At 48.8% G+C, this 15,639-nt stretch overlaps 1 protein-coding gene across 1 annotated transcript in view; it reads right to left on the bottom strand.

Moving 5' to 3' along the window:
* The window catches only part of AFMID (arylformamidase), a 378,279-nt gene that overhangs the window by 91,962 nt on the left and 270,678 nt on the right, over positions 1-15,639 (bottom strand). The window lies entirely within an intron of this gene.

The following is a 15,639-nucleotide window of genomic DNA, read 5'->3' as shown; positions in this document are numbered from 1 at the left end:
AGAGGGAGGCAGGAGGGAAAAGTGCAAGCCAGCATATCCTCCATTTCCAGAAAACCACGGGGGCTTATAAATCAATAAAAAGAACCCTCTAATAGCTGTCAGAAGCGGGAGACGGTCCTACTATTACAGGACAAACCACCTGTGAGTGCAGTGACAGTGATATCCTGAAATATGGTCTTGATTTTACCTGGGATGGTAGAGATGCCTGTGGTATTGTTGCATCCTGAAACCCTGAGTGGGGCCTTTTGCTGGAGTGCCCCCGCCCCGCCCACCAGAGCCTGGTGGACAATGAGTGCTGGTGTGGTGAGGGCCAGAGAACTCTGCCTAAGGTGGGGAACGCCGCACGGAGGGCAGACTGAAACCTTCTGATTCCCACTGCTGCCCTTTTCGTCGGTGGCTGCTGGGCGTGTCTACTCCAGTGGAAATGATGGATGTGCTGGCTACCAGGCCCCTCACTAGGTAAGACAGAGTGGTTGCAGGATTTAGTATGGTGCGATTCATTGGTGGTGGTAGACACTGCAGTAGTTCATGCTTCTACTACACCTTGCTATATCTGGCCCCCATTATATAACGAATTACTTCCTCATGATGGTGAAAGGGGTTACAATGTACACATTTGAGGTAAGTTCTGCGCGGCACCGGCCTGTTTTCATGGCAGTAATAGCACTGGAACAATGTGCAGTAATGTAATTCTACGATGAGGGTAGAGTGCTCTCTGTACGTTTTTTGCATGCCTCTTACGCGGAGGTCTACAGAACAGTATATTTGTTATCGTGTAATCTATTCAATGTACAGCACCACTGCTGAACGTACTTTATTATTGCTTGTGTATATGTTTTCACATCAACACTTCATGATGTGCTTCATGCATGCCAAAAACCACTCTGTAGCTTGTTTTGGTTGCATATTAAATCTAATAAATAAAGGTCTGAAGGAGGAAAAGAGATGGGACATGGGGTGAGTCCAGTGGTGTGTCAGACCAGGGCCACATTTTACTAGAGGAGAGATCAGGAGTTTGCAACGTACTTTGTAAAGCAGGGAGAGTCTAAAGTACAGATCCTACTTCAACCTGAAGTGTCTGGAGGGAGGAAAGACATACAATGTGTATACAGATTCAGGTATAGAACACCCTTCATCCACCAGGCCCTGATGGTGAAGAGTTAAGAAGACAGGCATCTGCTGGTACTAAAAAGACCGAGAGAGAGAAGGCATGAGAGAGAGAGATATATATGCAGAGAGAATGAGATTTTTATTCTTGTATTTATTTTAGAGGTTTTATATAGCGCTGGCTGGACCAGAGGTATCAAAGCATTCTACATGAGTATAGGATAGTTACAGTATGTTATGTTATGTTAGCAGAGCTTGTATAGCGCATGGCTACCCCTGCAACGGGGCGTCCCAGCGCTAGCGGACAGGCAGCAGTGGTGGAAGCTGAGAGGCTAGATGAAAGGACAGCCAGAAGATGCCTATAATGTAGGGCATCACGGGGCAAAGGCGCACAGCACAGGCATCCCCGGCTAGGTGCAGGAGAATAGCCAGGTTTTAATCTGTTTCCTGAAAGCCCAGTGATTTTTAGTGCGGCGAGCCGAGATTGGGATAGAGTTCCAAAGGGCAGGGGCCAGGGACCTAAATGAGCACCCCCCGCTCTGCTCCTGTGCACCCTGGGAGTACAGGCCAGGTGCAGGTCTGCGGAACGCAGTGCTCATATCGGCACATAGAGTGAGCAGAGCCCCTGCAGAATCTGGGGGCCCGGACCGTACAGAATCTTATGGATGGTGCAAAGAGTTTTGAAGTGAATTCTCCATTCGATCGGAAGCCAATGTAGGCGGTGCAGGAGATGCGAGGTGTGGCAATGCTTAGATAGGGCGAATAGAGTGCGGGCAGCTGCATTCTGTTGCAGTCTTTCGTGACCGTTTTGTTTGCACCTAATAGAAGTCTGTTACAGTAATCAAGGCGAGACAAGACCACTGACTGAATGATCACTTGACGGATGGGGGCAGCAAAAAAACCTAAGATGGGTTTCAACCCACGTATGTGGCCGAAACAAGTACCTGCCACTTCTTTGGCATGCTGTTTGAAGGAGAGGGAGTTGTCCATCAGGACCCCTAAATTCTTAACTGTGCTTTTAGGCTGAGGCGGGGGGCCCAGTGCAGCAGGCCACCACTGATAGTCCCATTTGGGAGAGTCTCTTCCAACCAGAAGCATCTCCGTTTTAGAGGAATTGAGTTGGAAGTAGTTTTCCGCCATCCAATCTGAGATTGCCAAGACATCCTCCTGGAACCTCAGTTGGTCAAGCGCAGGGTTGTTGGAGAAGGTAAATAGCAGCTGCGTATCGTTCGCGTAGGATATCATATTGATCTCCCGGGCTTTGGCCAGGAGGGCCAAAGGGCGGACGTACACGTTAAAGAGAGTACGGCTCAAAGCAGAGCCTTGAGGGACACCGCAGCAGAGGGGGTAAGTACTGGACTGGTATGGAGGGGCGTAGATCTGGAAAGAGCGATTAGATAGAAAAGATGCAAACCAGGCCCAGGCCGTGACGCTGACCACGATTTTCCTGAGTCGTTGGAGCAGAATCTCATGGGAGACCGTGTCGAAAGCCGCACTCAGATCGAGCAGCACCAGTGCTGTGGTATTGCCCTCATCCAGTGCTGCCTTCAACTGCTCTGTGACTGCCAGCAAAGCGGATTCTGTGCTGTGTTTAGGCCGGAACCCGTTTTGTGACCTGTCCAGACTCTTATTTTCTTCTAGATACTTGGTTAGGATGGTGTTAACATGGGATTCCATTACCGTAGCCAAGTCAAGGAGCACGGAAATAGGCCGGAAATTCTCTGGGGCAGATGCATCCAGTGAAGGCTTTTTCAGTATTGGAACAACCTTAGAGTGATTTAGGAAGCACTACTGACTGAAGTGATCTATTGATCAGTGCCCTGCCCTCCATCAAGATGCAGTCTTGGAACTTCCTGAAGGTGTGGGGTTTTACAGGGTCATCAGGAGAACCTGATTTCACCTTATTTGCCAGAGTTTCCATGTCTTTACAGGACAAATGAGGTTGATCTTGTAACAACAGGGAGGGATCCGATGCGTAGTTGGATGGCCATGGTTTGGGTACCCCCTTCTCACGTCGAGAGTCGTATAAATACAATCAACTTTATTAATAAAGTAGCGGGCCAGAACTTCACAGTGCAGGTTGGTGGAGATGATATTATTAGTTCCTGCTAAGGGTTTTGTCATATCACTTATGAGAGAGAAAATGGCTTTGGAGGGGTTAGAGCTAGATGTAATCAAATTAGTATACAATGCAGCTTTAGCCTCTTGGACAAGTATGTGGTAGGCTTTGATCGCCAGCCTGTACATTTTTTTTTGCTGTGGGGTCATAGGTACGTCTCCAGATGCGTTCCAGGGATTTACACCGTTTTTTCCCCGCCTTAAGGACTCGTTATACCAAGCATGCGATCGCATGCGCTTAACACAAGTCAATTTCTTAGGGATACAGCCGTCAAGTGTGTTGCTAATCCAGTTCCTATAAGCTAAATCAGCTTCCTCCAGATCAGTGAGCCATACAGGACAGGATGCTTTTAAACTGGACGCAAAGCCAGAGGCGTCCAGTTTGTGCCATGGTCGTTTCATGGTAGTTTGATGAGAAATCTGCAAAGGGGCGCCGGCTAGGTCGAAGCTCACATGAATAAGAAAGTGGTCTGTCCAGGCTAACTGGAGAGGGGCGTGGGCTTCAAGAGAGCGGATGTTTGAAAATACAGGATCCAATAGGTGCCTGCAAGATGAGATGGGCCCACTACTAATTGAGTTAATTTCAGGCCTCCAAGTCTCCCAGGAAGTTAGTAATCTCCTGGGAGTCCTGGCGTTCCAGGTGTAAATTCAGGTCGTCCAGAATGCTAAAATTGGCTGCCTCAAGGGAAAAACTGGACGTTGAAAGAGCAAGGGCCTCTTGAAAGGCCCTAGACGGCCCTGGGGGATGGTAAATAGGAAGTACAGTGAAGGTGAAAGTGTGTGATAAACAGATTTTAAACAGTGCACATTCACAGTCGGGGATGTCATGAGGTAGGAGAGTGCAGTGGAAGGCTGATTTGAATATCACTGCTAGGCCCCCACCCCTACCACAGGATCTGTTCTGTGCGAGCAAAGAATAACTTGAGGGGAGGGCCAGAGCAGCAATTGCCACAGAGTCATTGGTTAGCCATGTTTCCGTTATAAAGAGTATGTCCGGTGTGAAATCCTGGAGGAGAGCAAATATTTCTATATGGTGTTTTACTAGAGACCTACAGTTCAAACTGAAGATATTAATATGTGAGGAGCTAGGGGCCCCGAGGGGGGACATAGGGGTCGCCCCAACTCTGAACCCACACTTATTGCACTGCATTTGTGGAGTGTCTGAATGCAGATTGTGATTGCCGCAAGGTATTTTGCCTCGCACGGCGAGCAGGCACTCCCTGGAGTAAGTGTGAGTCTGAGTAGTCCCAGGAAAAGGGGTCCTGGCGCCTGCCGACATACAGGCGCGGACGGGCGCTGACGGGCTTGCTTTAGGCGCTGCGCCGGCATGTAGAAGAAATAAAGATTGGAGAAAGAGGGCCCGCCTCCGCCTCCCACCAGAAGTACGTCACCCACAGGAGGGGTCGGGTGATCGGCCGAATTAAAGAACAAAATTAAAAAACACAATAAAAAGAACAAAAATCAACAGCAGGGAATCATAACAGGTTAACAAAGAGAAACGGTTTGTGAATATACAAAAACAGATATTAGAGCAAGAACTATATACATATTTGACAAGGAAGATAAAAGAATGGGTTCCGGTTAAGACCCCCAATATTTATTGAGGAGATGCACTTTAAGGTCCTTTTAAAGCTGAAATAGGAAGGGTTGCATCGCAGGTCTTTAGGGAGGGCATTCCAGGTGAGTGGGGCATTACCAGAGAAGGAACAGGATTGTGTGGATTTCTTTTTTAGCAGGGGTGGGACAAGGAGGAGAGCGTTAGTACTTCTCAGAGGTCAGGAAGTGCCCGCTAAATAGAGTTTGTTGGTGAGGTATGGCGGTATGGCGGAGTGTTTTGGTGGAGGGCTTTGTGTGTAATGCAAGCATTTTGTAGGCAGACCTGCCTTCGATAGAGAGCTGTTTAAGAGTTTTGAGGGCTGGGAAGATGTGGTCAAAACGTTTGCAGTCGGTGATTAGCCTGGCTGCAAGGTTGAGTACAGATGTGAGTGGAGCTAGGTGGACCTTAGGGATTCCGGTGAGGAAGGCGTTGCCGTAATCAATTTGCGAAAGGACCAGGGATTGAACTACTAATTTAAAGTCTTCTGATGGTGTAAAGGGCTTAATTTTCTTAAGATGGTGGAGAGTGAAGAGGGCTCCTTTTGACAAATTTTTGATGTGAGCATTGAGGTTAAGGTTATCGTCAGTGGAGATACCAAGAGATTTGACTGAGTTAGACAATGAGAGGGTTAGTTTTAGGGGAGAAAAGAATGATTTCAGTTTTTATAGGGTTCAGTTTGAGATGATTTATTTGGAACCAGGATTGGATTTAGTGAGGGTGTTGTAAAGGTGAAGTATGTCAGCGTGGGTTGGAGGGCGGAGCTTGCCAGCAAAGAACATGGCCGCATAAGCCCCGAGCTCCGCTCGGTGAATTCTATAATCCTACATTAATCCTGCATCAGCAGCACTTATAGCGTGCAAATCCAGACCTCCTGACCTGCGGAGAGCAGTGCGGTGCACATGGTGAAATCCTGACCCTCCGCCGCGCCTGGGTCCCTGCGAACGAGTAGAAGGAGGTGCCAAACTGCGGTAGGCCAAGAAGCAGCGGCCTCGAGTGCTGAGGCGATCCGCCTGCCGTAGCAGTGCATGCGGCCAAGGAGTGCCGTCAGCCCGAGAGGGGTGCGGACCCTAACCTACTACCGGGAACCTCGAGGCAAGGGACGACAGCTGCGACTACATCGAGGCGTCGCCCGACCGCTGTGAACACAGAGGCAACCCTTCGTGATACCTCGACTCTCCCGCCCCCTCCCGCCGTGAGAGTGATCGCGTGAGGCGGCGGAGGCCCTCCAAAAGCTGATGAGGCCCGGCGGCTTGGTGAGAGAGGCGCGGCGCTTAATGCGGTCTGGTTTGGGCGCCATATTGCGGAATTTGTCTACGGAGCCCCGAATCAAAAGAGGTGAACAGCGTGGGCAGTAAACATCCTTGTGGATTAAACATTAATTAACAACGTGGAGGGTACTTAATTCCGACAGAGACGAAACGGTCGACTGCAGCGGGAGAGCCTAGACTGCCTGCCCCACTGTGCCTATGGGGTGTGCCCCTCGGGCCCCAGCTTACCGAATTGGACATTAATCAGCAGACTATGTAAGTCGGGCACCACAGACGGGACCTCTGGGTAAGTTCACTAGAGACCACACGGGGTGCCGGACCCGAGCCTTCCTCTCCACGATAGCGAGAGCTACAGAAGCTTGGGGTACTGCTGGACAATTGCCAGGAGATAGTGTAGTAGTAACGGCCTAACCCTGCTGATAGCCCGATGCTGGGCGGAAGCTAACTCAGTCTTCTCCCCGGTAATTACAACTGCCCGACGACGACAGAGTTGGGGCCAGTATTGAGGCAATAACACGTCTACACCAGTTGGGCAACACCCCGTCCCAGTGGGCTCGGCGGCTGTCGAGCGCTTAACCAAGGTACATATTTTACACTGAGGGGAGTGCGGCCCCTGCACGCTCCATACATGATGGGGCGAGGGGATAAATCACAAACTAAACTTTCTTTTGACCAACGGAGGTCTAAATCGCAAGATGCGGCCCGCGCGAAAAATGGCGCTTTGCAAGAGGGCGTCGGCGCTGACAATGACGCAGACATAAAATCCATGCTTTTAGCGATGGATAAGGGTCTTCAAAACAGTATGTCGGCTTTGGGATCTAAAATCGATGCCCTTACATACAGAATGGACAGGATGGCTGAAAGAATAGACAAGCACGCAGAAAGACTCGATATGTCTGAGCGGAGACTAACTGAAGTGGAGGAAGCGCACTTGGAGCTGAACACCGGCATCAAAAAATTGAATCACTGATGAATACCCTGCAGGACAAAACCGAGGATTTGGAGGCGAGGTCTCGGCGCTGTAATCTACGTATAATGGGCTTATCGGAAACAACGCAGATGGGAAACATGGAGAGGTTTGTGGAAAAACTACTCGTCACTTTGCTCGGAGAGGACACTTTCTCTACACTGTTTGTGATCGAGCGCGCCCATCGCTCCTTGGGACCGCGACCGAAGCCGGGGGCCCCCCCACGCCCGATCATTGCTAAGGTGCTGAACTACAGGGACAGGGATGCGGCACTACGGCGGGCCAGAGACAAGAAAACGCTACAATATGAGGGGTCGGAGATTTCTCTGTACCCGGATCACACCGCTAGAGTACAGGAGGCCAGCAAAATTTTGCTCCCTATAAGAAACAGCTTCGAGACTTAGGCTTGGACTACGCAATGCTATACCCGGCGAAGCTAAGGGTCAATAGGCAAGGACACTCTCATCTGTTTACAGACCCACGCGCCTTGCAGCAGGCTTTAAAGGGCTGGTCGAAAGAAAATCGCCCAGCTGCGGGTGTCCCTAGAAGCGAGGCTGGAGAGAGCAGCCAACTGGACGAGCAGGAGTGACCCGCCGACTACAACTGTTCCCGAGTTACGGTGAGGTACAGGGGCAGTGCCTTTTGGAGGAAAAATTCCCGACTGCTGGGGATTGAGGGAAGGGGGGGTGCTGCCTGAATGACTATATGCGCTCCGAAACTGCTGTGTAGAGACTAAAAGTTACAAGAGAACTAACAGAAGCAGTTACAAGAGACTAAGGGTCCGGGTGGTGCTTAAAGTGAACGAAGGACGCACTGCTGATATGGGGTCTGAAATGCAATATTATGCTACAATTTTTGCAATGTTTATTCACAATGATGGGGGAAGTCGTATGATTCAGTCACTTTTTCCTTTGCACTCTCCTATTTTTGAGTGTAAGAGACTTGTTACCCCCTAGACTTGCTGATGTGTGACTAACACCGTTGCGGGCAGCGGGTTCCATGTCTCTGGCATAGTGCGACTTAGCACTGATTGCTGACAACATGGCAACCTCGGCCCCAGGGCATGATGCTCTTACTTGACTCAAAGGAGTTTTATCCAGTTGGGGAGGGAAACAGAGGGAGGGGGGAAGGGATAGGGTTCGGCAAGATCAAGTTGGGGGAGGTCTGCTGTGGGAGGGAGGAGGTATTTGACGGATGTTGTATTTTTGAGGGGGGAATTCATTGTTTGCGCACACCGCCTACCCTGGGTTTACACATCTCACAGCCACTTACGCTACACGTACGCCAAACAGATAGTGAAGATACTGTTGGGCCCTTACGACACTCTCTGCCACTTAATCTGCGCCTCAAGCGACCTGATGGGGGGGCGCTCCTAACTCGGATGCACATGATTCCCCTGCTAGGCTGCGGGCTCTGACATGGAATGTCCGTGGTCTAAATTACTACCCGAAACTTAGGAAAGTAGTGAGCTACCTGCAGCGACAGAGGATAGACTTAGCACTCTTACAAGAGACACACCTACCACTCACAAGCAAGATGTTACAGAGCAAAGGTCTGGTGGGCTGCACTGCGGCGGCGGGATTCACGTCGCATTCCAGAGGTGTGATAACCTGGGTTAACCCTAGATCGCAGCTGACACTGACACAACTTCAAGCAGACAGAGGGCCGGTATGTGATCACACGATGCGCAGGGATGGGTCTAGATCTACTGGTCATTAAGGTATATGGCCCTAACTACGACTCTCCTGAGTTCTACCGTAACTTGGCTGGTGTGGTTCGCACCTTTCTCATGTCCCAATCGCTATGGGGGAGACTTAAACTTAACAATGGATCCTGCCCTGGATAGATCAGCTGGCCCTCCACGCAGGCCCTCTGCAGCAGCGCAGGCGCTGCAGGCAGAAATGGTTAGCCAGGATGTGGAGGATGTCTGGAGGTACAAACACGACACACAGGGTGGTTTTACGCACTATTCTGCCTATCATGACATACACACGGGAATAGACTATTGGCTAGCTAGCTCCACTTTGCTGCGTCGCGTCAGGGGTTGCACTGTCTTGGCGCGCACTCTCTCTGACCACTCTCCGCTCCTGCTAGAGCTGGAGTCCCCGGCAAGGGCGAATCCCCCCGTTCACATGGCGTTTTCCCCCGTACTCACTGCTAGACACACAGTTCCGAGGGGAGCTCGCGGAAGAGATAGATGTCTTTTTTGAGGCTAACTTAGGCTCTGTTGACAATTTCCAATCCATCTGGGAGGCCTTTAAAGTGTACATTAGGGGCATAGCTATGTCCAGGCACTCGAGTGTCCTTAAATCCATCCGGCAAAGGCTGTCACTGTTAGAAAAGAAACTGACGGTGCTGGAGGAACGACAAAGGAACGACTCGGACCCAGCGATATCTGACGAAATTAAAGCACTCATCACTGAATACAATGAGGAGGCCGACAGAGAGGTACAACACATGGGCAAATATGCCACTGCACGAACGTATGGGGAAGGAGACCGACCTAGCTCACTCTTAGCTAGAATACTCAGGGGTAGCCGGGGGAAATCCCAGATCTCGGAGTTGAAGACGCCCGAGTGAGTAGTAATTACAGACGAAAAGGAGATAGCTGAAGAGTTTAGGAGCTATTATACTGACTTGTACTCCTCCAGGGGTGGAGACCTATCAGATGACATCTCGGACTATCTTGAACATATTTCGCTGCCCATGCTTACTAACGCGCAGCGGGAGTTTCTCATGCAACCCATAGAGAGAGACGAAATAGCGGAGGCCCTGTCGAGTATGCGCTCTGACAGTGCTCCAGGAGTAGATGGGCTCACAGTGGGATTTTACAAAGAATTCCAGGAAAAGCTACTCCCGCATTTGTCCACTCTGTTCGATGACATCTGCGTTGAGGGGAGCATGCCGCGAACAGTGAGAGAAGCACTAATAGTCACAATTCTTAAACCCGGAAATCTCCCAATGAGTGTGGCTCCTACAGGCCACTTTCGTTATTGAATGTTGATGCAAAGCTATACGCGAAGGTTTTAGCCACTCGCCTTGCACTTCTGGCCCCAGAGCTGGTCGCACCGGAACAGGCGGGTTTCATTCCAGAGAGAAATCTGACCTAGAATATACGAATCGTGCTGGGCACTATGCAACACATTAGGCAAGACACTAAGGCCATAGCGTCTTTCTCGATATGGAGAAGGCCTTTGATTCCGTCGAGTGGCCATTCTTAAGTAGAGTACTGCGACGCATGGGCCTAGGCGAGCCGTTTCTCCAAATGCTAGGCACACTATATCACAAACCAACGGCCAGGCTCCGACTGGGAGATCGGTTGACGGACTCACTTCCTATTAGCAGGGGTACCAGACAGGGCTGTCCATTGTCTCTCTTGTTATACGCACTGGTGGCGGAGCCTCTCGCCTGTGCACTCAGGGAATGCCATGGGAATGAAGGAGTCAACTTCCCAGCATATCAGATAGTAGTGTCGACATATGCAGACGACACCCTGCTATATGTTCGTGACCCAGAAAATAACTTGTCATCAATGCTGAGAGAAGTGGTGCATTTTGGCACTCTGTCTGGCCTCAAAGTCAATTGGACGAAGTCAGTGGCGTTTCCCCTCACCCCTGTAACCTGTAGGTTTGACATGGAGTATCCACTGCAGTGGTCCACTGACCCGGTTCGATACTTAGGAGTCAAGCTGCACAAGGACTCTGAAATAGTACTGCGAGAGAACTACAGGATGGCATATAGTAGACTGGAGGACGATGTGGAGGCATGGTGCAAGCTTCCACTCTCCTTATTGGGACATATAGCCATCATGAAAATGGTGGTCCTTCCCCGATTCCTCTTCCTGTTTAGCGCCATTCCAATGGTACTCTCCAAAACTTTCTTCAAATCCATGACACGACTTATGATTAAGCTGGCGTGGGGAGGCAAACAACCCAGAGCAAAGTGGACTCTGCTTACACTGCCATGCGAGATGGGTGGTCTGGGTGCCCCTGATCTAGAGCTATATTACAGAGTGGCACAGGCATCCCACCTCCATACGTGGATCCACGGAGATGCTGGGATCCCCCACCTCCGCATGGAACGGCTCTTTGCGGACCCTCTGCCCCTCCCTGCCACGGTCTTCAGACCTGTGGATCGGAGAACGGGTGTCCTGGACTCCATTACAGCAACCAACCATGCATGGCACTCCCTCCTGCAGGCTCATGAGAGCGCGGTTCTATATTCGCCTAGTATGCCCATTGAGTGGGCCTTGTGGATAGTGCCGATGAGAGAAAAAAGCGTAGTTCAAGCACTAAATAAACTGCACATCAAGACGGCGGGAGACTTATTTGCGGATGGAACAGTGAAAACAAGCGAGCAAATTGTAACGGAGGGAAGTGAGGCTTCCCTGCTATGCCGGTTTCATATCATAGGGTTCGTTGTGCATTAACGGACCTGCTAGGTCCAGCTATGGCAGAACCCCCTGAGGTCCCGGAACTCACATGCATGATCAAAACGGAGACCCCCAGGAAGTTGATCACTAAGCTGTACAAACTCGCTCTGAAGCACAAAGGGACACAACTCACAAAAGCGAGAACGGCATGGCAAACTGACTTACAAGTTGAAATCGATGACGATATGTGGAGATACTGTTGTGCGAACACTAAGAAACTATTGCTGAATGGTCGGCATAGATTGGTGCATTTTAAGTTTCTACAGAGGGTTTATTACACCCCGGAGCGCCTTCACAGATATGGCCTGAGACACTCTGCTGAATGTGAAAGATGCCACGCACCGGTCGCAGATTATATGCACCTAGCGTGGTATTGCCCAGGAGTACTGCAATATTGGGACAGTATCTTCACAGCCATAAATGCGATTCTGAATCTTCAGCTGACTCCAGACCCGGCGCTTGCTCTGCTAGGTTATTCCAGAGACCTACCGGTGGCAGTTAGACGACTCACAGATATGGGTAAGCTAATGGCCAGGAGAGTAGTGGCAATCTGCTGGATGAGGGGGCCACTACCAACGGACAAAAGATGGGCTAGGGATATGCTGTATAGCTGTACACAATCTGAGCTTTATAGCGACCTTCTCCCACCCACGTCCCGACCCAAGAACTTCTGGGGCCTATATCTGACACATTTTAGGGCTGAGGATGGGGGCGCTGCTGCGGAGGTTGTTCAGAGCGAGGTTAGACATATTCTAGACGAATTTACACACACTGGAGATACACAACTCATCCAAGCTTAGCGGGATCGCACTTGATATGACACATGGGAGCAATGCGCAGATAGGGGATGGCGTGTTTGTAGTGACTCGTGAGGGCAGACTGAGATCCATAGGCCATGACCACCTTTAGGAGATGCGGGCTGGGTTGTGCGGCGCTATGCGGCTCGATCGGGCTGCTGCCATAAGTGAGATTGCTACTTGATTACTTAGCCAGCACTGTGAAGTCTGAGGGCACTTGGACACTGCTCGAATACGAGAAGTACACAGGGAGGGTGCGGAATTGCGCAGGGTAGTTGGGGGGGGGATAGTTAATACATGCTACACGCTCTACACTAGAAGGGAACACTACCTGAATATAATAGTAACTAGTGGGGATTGACAAATGGTTGCTGGGGGATAACTCTAGTATGCTACTGATTGATAGAGGGGCAGCGATGCTCCATGGCACTTGCAATGACCGCAGAGACTTGATTTCTAACTGTACAGATTGCCGCCAGGCCCCTGGGTTGTCGGCTTAATGGCTGTGTCATGCTACTGTAAAGTTTCTTATTTCGGATTCGAGACACTCTGCTGCCGGCCCTCATCGGGTTGTAGGGCACAGGCTGTGTTCATTCACTGACAGAGAACAATAAAGGTTGTTTAAATAAAAAAAAAAAAAGTATGTCAGCGTGGGTTTTGATCTTATAGTAAAGGTGGGTATCATCAGCATAGAGGAAGTAGTTGATTCCAGCTTGTTTAAGAATAATGGTGAGGGGTTCCTGTTGGAAAGTGAGTTATTGGTAGGGGCAAATGTAGGTCTGCCACTGGCAATAAGGCCACTAACACATAATAGGACTCAGCATAGGTCTTAGAAAATTATTCCTTTGCTCAACCCTTGGTAACGTGGCTGCGAGCAGACAGGCTTAACTTCAAAGACAGGTATGTAAAGCATTCAAAAACACAATTTCAGTAAATAATTAAGACACAACACAAAAATAAAAATCCAACACCAATTTATAAAACAAGCATTTACAATGCAACGGTTTCGCTTGCTGCTATGTGCCTCTATTTCCATTGATGCTGACAATTTGAGATCACTAAAGAACAAGATGGTTTTTAGTGTTAAGACGTGTGTAAAAAAAAGCTTTTGCATGATGTGCACCAGTGTTTTTTAACCTTAATCTTCCCGACGGCGCCTAGAGACCCTTACGGGTGATTGTTTGCGCTTTACAAATGTGGATTATTTAGCAGACATATATGTTGAACTGAAGGCCAGCTAAACAAATCTCTGGTCAATTAAGATTGAAACACGATGTGCTGGTGGACTGTGCACTAAATTCTCGTTGAAAATTAAGAACAGTTGTTTTGCTGTAAGCAGTTTTTAAAAAACTACCCTGGAAGCACTTCCCAACGCTCCTGATCTGCCGCTCCAGGAATAAGTCACCAGGGAATCGCTGCTTCAGGACACTCAGTCCAATGCCTCGCCTCCTATTTGCAAGCCCCGAGCGTTTCTGGGCAAACGTGAGTTTTAATAGTATTGAACACTCCTTGCCACAGGAACGCTGCACATCCGCAGCACATTAGGCACTTGGTTAGTTCTGTATTCTTCCTTGGGAACGCTGCCTATCTTGTAGCACTCACTAATCACTTTAGGCAGTTACCATATGCGATTAGCATGACACATTTTAACATGGTTCTGTACCCAGTATTAACTCATGACCTGCCAGTTATCTTTACTAAGGTCTAGTCTGTAGGTCTGCGTTTCTTAGTGTGTGAAATGTGCGTGTTATGAATGTTTCCTTAACTTGCTGTGGGACTTTGTGAATGCATTCCTGTGAGGTGGACTGCCTGTGTTCTACAGTTTATGCCCTTTGGATTTACAAACAGCATTCTAGGAGGCGAAAGTGTCAGCGGTCTAGAAGGCCTAATGCAAATCGCGACTGATCAATGCAATTTGCATAAAACACACACTTCAATGTCCGACGAGAGACAGGGGTCTTAGCTGGTCTTGTACATCACATATAAACGATCACAATGATGTAACTAATAAAACAGCATGTTATATATGATTTCTAGGGTGCCCCGCGCACTGTAGCGTCCTGAAATGTCAATATGTGATTATAATGACTTAAAGGCTGTGTTTGTGATGTCTAAAATGACTACATAAGGGGAGGTAACGGGCATCAATCACCCAGCTCTTGACCTAATTTCCCCTATAGAAGGCCGTGTTTCAAGTAGAAGCATAATAATAGCTTCTACTGTAGCAAAGATGCGAGTGCGGTGTGTCATCCTATTCCAGTCAATCACAAGGATAGAAACACTAGGATGTGAACTTTCTGATGAAGTCCTGGGAGCAGGTGGGGTGTTATTGAGCCTTGTATCATCCCAGACACTTGTTAGACAGCATACTAGGAGTCAGAAACAGGACATTTGCCAGCACACGAACAGGTTGGGGTGTATTTGGTACCCCTTGCTTTGAATAGAAAACACAGCTAGCTTAAAGTATCAACTACAGATGGCTAGGGTGTCAGTTTACACACAAGAGAAGAGATGGTATACGCCTTTTATCAATTCATACTGTGACAGGAGCTCGTGCCAGGACCACACAAGAAAAAAATAAACAGGTGGATTCAATAAGGTCTTTCATTACTCATGCTATTTTAAGAAAGCGTTGTTATAATGAACTCTACAAAGTCAACCATATTTGGGGGTTCAAAGAAGTGCTGGTGAAAGGATGCTTTCTTTAAGCAATACATACTTTCACACACCGCCAGCAGTCACCAACTCAGTATGTCAAGTAAGGAGATCGTCCACAATCCATGTTTTCTCCAAACTAGGCTTCCATGCAGAGACACCTTTCATCCAGAAGTAGCACTAGGAATGAACAGTACAAGAGGCACGTGATGTGGTAATCTCGGGGACAAAGTGTTACTGGACTGTCTGTATCTAAGAGGACAGAAGAGTGAACACGGCGTCACCCAGAAGATACTCATATTCACATATACATACATGCATTTATACAAACGAATTGTATCTAGAACACAAGGTGTCAGCCTGTACATGAGCACTTGATTTGACATCCCTGTCCACTCTAGCACAAACCTCGACGTATATGGCAGGGTTTTAAGCCTTTGGTGAGAAATGTTCGTCCAGTTACTTAGTTGTCCTTTATTGACCTGTTAGCCCTCGAATCAACATTGTGGGATGCTAGAATTGCTCCAACAATCCTGTTGATCCTCAAATTGTCGTTGATCAGATAGAGCACAGTTCTGCTCTTTCCTGTTTATTTGGTAATGACAGGCCGGAACTGATACTGAGAGGGGCAGTAAACTATAGATACGAAAACAAAACTGGATAAACTACTCCACATCACATACTGAGGTTACATGTTA

Source organism: Lissotriton helveticus, chromosome 7 (assembly GCF_964261635.1).
Source record: "Lissotriton helveticus chromosome 7, aLisHel1.1, whole genome shotgun sequence".
Classification (NCBI taxonomy): Eukaryota; Metazoa; Chordata; class Amphibia; order Caudata; family Salamandridae; genus Lissotriton; species Lissotriton helveticus.
The sequence above is the reverse complement of the archived record's forward strand: the minus strand, read 5'-3'. Positions and strand labels throughout refer to the sequence as shown.